This window comes from Chaetura pelagica, unplaced genomic scaffold, assembly GCF_000747805.2.
Source record: "Chaetura pelagica isolate M959 unplaced genomic scaffold, ChaPel_1.0 scaffold66, whole genome shotgun sequence".
In the NCBI taxonomy this organism is placed as follows: domain Eukaryota; kingdom Metazoa; phylum Chordata; class Aves; order Apodiformes; family Apodidae; genus Chaetura; species Chaetura pelagica.
In genome coordinates, this window is record NW_009953811.1 from 6341065 (window position 1) to 6346799 (window position 5735).

Below are 5735 nucleotides of genomic sequence, written 5' to 3' on the forward strand. Positions count from 1 at the left end.
AAAAAAAAAAAAAAAGGCTTGGACATCTTTCCTCCACCAGCTCTCACTTAACAGCTGTTCCTCTTCCCTTTCTTGTGTAGTTCCTGATGTTCAGCCCATTTATTCCTATTCCCCAGATGTTGTCTGCAGGACCAGTGCAGGTGAAGCTCTGGAACCCACACAGCAGCACCAACTTCCCATCCTGCAGACACATGCCAAGAGCCTCAGCTGGAGCCTTCATCCATCTGGGGACCCTAACTACCCAAATGAAGGCCTTTAGAGGTAATCTATGGTTCTCAGTTTTAAGCTGTCCCCTGCATGTCTTGTTTCTATGTGGATTTTACAGCTGTCATTGTGGATAAGTGGTCACAAACTATAGCTTTAAGGTAACAAGCTTACCATGCAAAGCATGACCTAATGAACAGGGCACATTATTTGATGACACAGAACTTGTAGGGGACCTGAATTGGGCTCTAGCTCAAACACTTATTTAGCTCTGTCCTGGGGGAGGCACTAGTGAAGCCCTTCCCACCAAGCAACACTACATTTCTGGTCCCCTGAAAAACAGATTTTAAACAGGGAATACTGTATCTTAAAAAATGTAATATTTAAGCTCATCAAGAGACCAAGAGTGAAGAGATGCCCCTGGGCTGGTAGTTACCTTTCAAGTCTGTCTGCCACATGGTTTTCTCACAAATACCAGTAAAAAAACCCACCAAAACAGAACAGATGGAAGTTTAAAAGACTCCTCCCAAAACCTTTACTTGCTCTATCTCTTAATTACAGAAGACTTGTGTCTTGTGAAGTTTCTTGTACAGAGTTAAGTCAGCTGTTCACCACCTATTGCAGAACCAATTCAGCAAGATGTTAAGGCAGACACCACCCTTGGGTTACTAGCTCCTCAGGCAGTTCTTGGTTGCCAGCTCATTTCTCAGCTCACCCAACCCAACCCCTCCTTCCAAAACCAGGAACTTCAACATCTCCACTTGGCAGGCAGCTGTCACTGCATTGTTTAGCCGTTCAATAGGTGACTTTCAAAAGGAGGTCAACATAATCAACGGTTGAAACTCAAAAGCTTTGTTGAAAGCTGCATTCAGCTTAAAGAAGCACATCAAGTGCTGCACAGACCTTCCAGCTTACAAAGCACAACGTATGTTTTCAAGCTTAGCCAGTTTTCAGCTGTACTGAAGCAGAAGAAAAGCATCTTGAGAGTCCTGCCACATGTAGCTTTTTGCTGAACCCACAAACCTGCCTGTAAATTGCTGCCACAGGCTGCAGAACCCTGTGCTTCCCACCTCCAGGGACACAGTTAACCTTTGTGGGTTTGTTTTTCCCTAGAGAGAAGAGCATCTGCAGTGGGGAAGTTCCCATTTAAATATGCATTAGGGTGAATAATCTAAATCAAACACAGTTACACATTTGTGTTAGAGAAAGAAAAGTCAGCAGAGCCTGTCAAGGGCATGGGAAGCCTGTAGTGCTCTTGTGTCCTGGGCAAGTTTATTTCAAAACCAAATGGAAGTCTGGACAGATCAAGTGCTCCACCATTTATTTCTTCTCTTTCCTGACATGGACTCACACTGCCAGCCACCTTTATGAGAGATTTTCAGTGTAAAACATCAAAACACAACACAGAAAGCACCCAGGATAATTCTGAAGCACAAAACCAGTGCAGCAACTCAAACTATGTAAAGCAAAAAGCCTGAACTTGGCACTGGGGCAGGATGGTTTGGGTTGGAAGGGACTGTAAAGATCATCTAGTCCCACTCCCTGCAGTGAGCAGGGACATCTTCAACTACATCAGGTTGCTCAGAGCCCCATCCAACCTGACCTTGAATGTGTCCAGGGGTGGGGCATCTACCACCTCTCTGGGCTTCTTGTGCCAGTGTTTCACCACCTTCATTGTAAAAACTCTCTTCCTTATATCTAGTCTGAGCCTACTACCCTTTAGTTCAAAACCCTTACTCCTTGTACCATCACTACAGGTCCTACTCAAAAGCCACAACAGGTTGTTTAAGTTTGATTTACCTGCTGGAGATGAGTACCACAGCTTCCACCAACCCCTCTCAAAGTTTAGACACCTCCATGCAGCAGACACTTCCATTTCCCAGTTTCACTAACCAATTGCCCACCAGCCTGGAGAAAAAAGCACTGGAAGATCAGCTGGGAAATCCACAGGAACCAGGAAAACACCCACAACGGGGTGATAATTCTACGTTTCATCAGGGTTTTTTCACCACAGTCAAGAGCCACCACTTCTACAGTCAGTCTGGCAAACTCCTGGTCTGCAACCCTGCCTCAGGACAAGCTACTTGGACCAGAGGATAAAACATCACCCTGCTCCATTCAACTGCATCACCAAGCCCTGCCTTGGGGGCTCAGCACCAGGATCCCTACCACAAGCAGCTCTGCCTTCTTGGACTAAATTCCAGGCCAGATGTGCTGCAGAAACATATCCAGCAGTGTTGTGCAAGAGGAGATAAAGGGACATCACTGTCACAGGATCAAGACACAGAATTCAAGCTGAAAACTAGGTTTCACTGAGGGCAGAGTGCTGCAGGGTTCAGTCCAGTCCAGCTCTACCTGCCTGTCAATATGAACTGTCTCCAAGAGCCAAGACTATTTTGACACCTGCAGCACAAGTGCTACTAAACCACATGCAGGAGCCCAGAGGACTGCCCAAATAGTTTCAGGAAGAGGGGAAGTTGGAAGTGAAATAAATATCCTTAGCTGTCCTCTGCACTTTTTGTGGTGGGATAGAAAACAAATACACCAGATCCAAGGAAAGCCTGGGGAAAAATACCCTTTTTTTCCATTCACAGTGGAGAGAAAAAAAATTAATCCTTTTAACTCCTAAAATCTGTTTCCCTTGCACTCCAGTTAGTCCATAAAGAAGGCTATGGCTGTAATTTCTGCACATGATCTCCCCCTATTTCGAAGAGGTTTGCTGTCCTGGGCGCAAATCTGTACAAGTTGCACAAGTGCTCAGGTTTAAACAAACAGCAGCAACTGCAGGGACTCAAGCCCCAAGTCACACCCAGCATCTGCAGCTCCCTGCAACCTGCTTTTCCCACTCAGCTGAGCGACAATCAAGGCAGAGCATTAAAAGTTACTTCAGATGGGATTGCACAATTACCCACGTTCCTCCGTGTCGTGACCTCCCTGAGGGGATGTTCTTGCAAAGCAAACTGGATTGCCACACATAAGCAGCTGCTTTGCTGCCTCTTCAAGTCTATCTCATTTCTTGCAGCAAGTGTCCTTACAACCAAAGCGCCTCCCAAAGCCACCACGGGCAGGTGGGAAGGATAAGGAACCATCTTCATTTGATTACCAAATGGAGTAGAGTTGCACCCAGAGCAAGCCCTGGACCACACTGGAATTAAATTTGACAACAATCTTCAAGACCTCCTTTCTGCAAGAGTAAGAATTTGTAGGCTCAAAGGAACTCTTGTCATCACTACTGCTCATAGTACTTGGCCAGACTAACATAACTGTACTAAACAGCTTTCTGATTCCCTACCAAGGCTGGACATCATTTACTTCTGGGTCCTGTTTTCACCACATGAAGGACCCATTTCACATACCCCACAGCAACAGGAAGCAACCACCCCACTCATCCCATTACAAGGAAAGAAGCATTCCTGTTGCTGTCCAAGAACTTTGGCTCTAATTTGACCTTTTTTTGTAGCTTTTGCAGCAGGTTAAACTGGCCTCAAGAAGCCTGGGGGGCTGTTGTAAGAAGAATTGAAGCCATAGGTGACAAGTCCTTTTTGCCACTATGTTTTCTTCCAGGATTGCACATGACCTGTGCTTCTTACAACCCAGAATCACACTGGACACAGAACACCCATTCAGACAACTATGCAAGACTGACTTCCACCTCCACTGAGTTGATCTACCAGGTTAGCAGAAGACAATCTTTCCACAGCCCCAAGAGACAGAAATTAGAGCACACATTCTTGAGATGACATATAATTTATCCTTCCTGCAATGGGCCACACTTGGGACCCCTGCTGTGGATGTTCACACTGTGAGCACATCCCATGCACACACACCTAGGAAACTTTGCAGGACACCATGTTACTAGATATCTCCTAGTACCTTCACAATTTGGAAACCTTATCCATCAAATTCAGATTTTCCTATAGCTAAGCTAAACTGGTACTTTAAAGCAGAAGGAATGCAAAAGGCATTTGCCTGGGTTCAGTCACTGACCTGTTGCTGATCTGCAACAACCCATTAAAGCAGAAATCACAGACACAGCAACAGAAGCTCCCTCAGGTGTGTCACGGTACTGAAGTATCACAGAAGGGCTTACACTGACTCCAGTGACAGGACTGCCTCAAGATCTATACGAGGCAGTCATGGAACAGTTTGGGTTGGAAGACACCTTTAAAGGTCACCTAGACCAACCCCCTCTGCAATGAGCAGGGACACCTCCACCTTGCTCAGAGCCCTGTCCAATCTGACCTTCAATGTTTCCAGGGATGGGAGCACTGACCACTTCTTTGGGCAACCTGTGCCCGTGTCCTGCCACACTCATCATAAAACATTTCTGCCTCACATCTAGTGTGAATCTATCCTCTTCCAGTTTAAAACCCTGCTGGGATGGTGGGCTGGATGGAGGGAAGATGCAGAGTTCTCAGGAACCTTTTTCACTCTGGAGACACAGCACCAACCAGCTCAAGGAGCTCATGTACCTCCCAGCTGCTGGAGCCTTCTCCTCCCCAGCAGGCTGCCAACTGAACTGGCCACATGAAGAGCCCAAAAGCTGCTTCAAAGCAAACTACTGCTCAACATAAAGCTGTTGGTAAGCCCACTACAACCTTGGTGGGTTAGGAGTCCACATCCCACCAGCCCCAACAGCACATCTCAGAAAACCTCCAGCTGGGAGTGTGTGAACAGGGAGGAGATAAGAAAGAGCTGGGGTGAATTTGGGACCACCAGCCCAGCTGCAGCAGGAGGAGGTGCCTGCAGTTGAGATCCCAGGGCTGTAAACACATCTGCTTTTGGGGTTCCAGCCAGCACTTCCCTCCCCTGCTTTAGTCACTGAGCTGATTCACAACAAACCGCACAGGATCAGCTTTCGGTTTCTCCTCGTTAACCAACAGCTTGTTAATGTTCAAGGAAACATGAGCTCCTGCACCAGGGGAGGGGGGCAACAGTCAGCCCAGGGTTGATGAGTTGCTAGCAGGGGTTATGTAGCCTCCATCCACAGGAGTATTTTGAGATGATTAACTCACACCCTCGATTTTATGGGACACCCCATGGAGTTTATGGGACAGTTAACCCCTATGCACACACCACTGCGGGTAACAGAAACACAGGAACCTATTCTTACTGTCGGGATTTCATTAAACACAAGCAGTGAAGTGTTGCAACTGGGCTCCTGCAGCTGGAAAAAGCCCTCGGTTATGGCAGGAAGAACTTGGTGCAGTTTTCCCTGGCAGCCTGGAGCGAAGCACAGCGCGGGAGCCTTTGGAAGTGGTTTCCAGAAGGCAGAGAGGGGCGAGTGAGCCTCAAAAATCTGCAGCTACTTAGGCACAAAACTTGGAAGCCTCCGTTCACCGTCACCGCAGGCTTTCTAGCAAGGAAAACACATCGAGTTCTGGCACGTCGTCCCACTGGTGTTAAACCGCTTAACCCTACAGAGCAGCGCGCCCGTCGCTCCGAGTGCAGCGCAGCTGCAGCACCAAACAACGGGGGTTCTCCTCCAGCCCCTCCAGCTCCCCACCTCTGCTCCCTCCCTGCCACCCCCC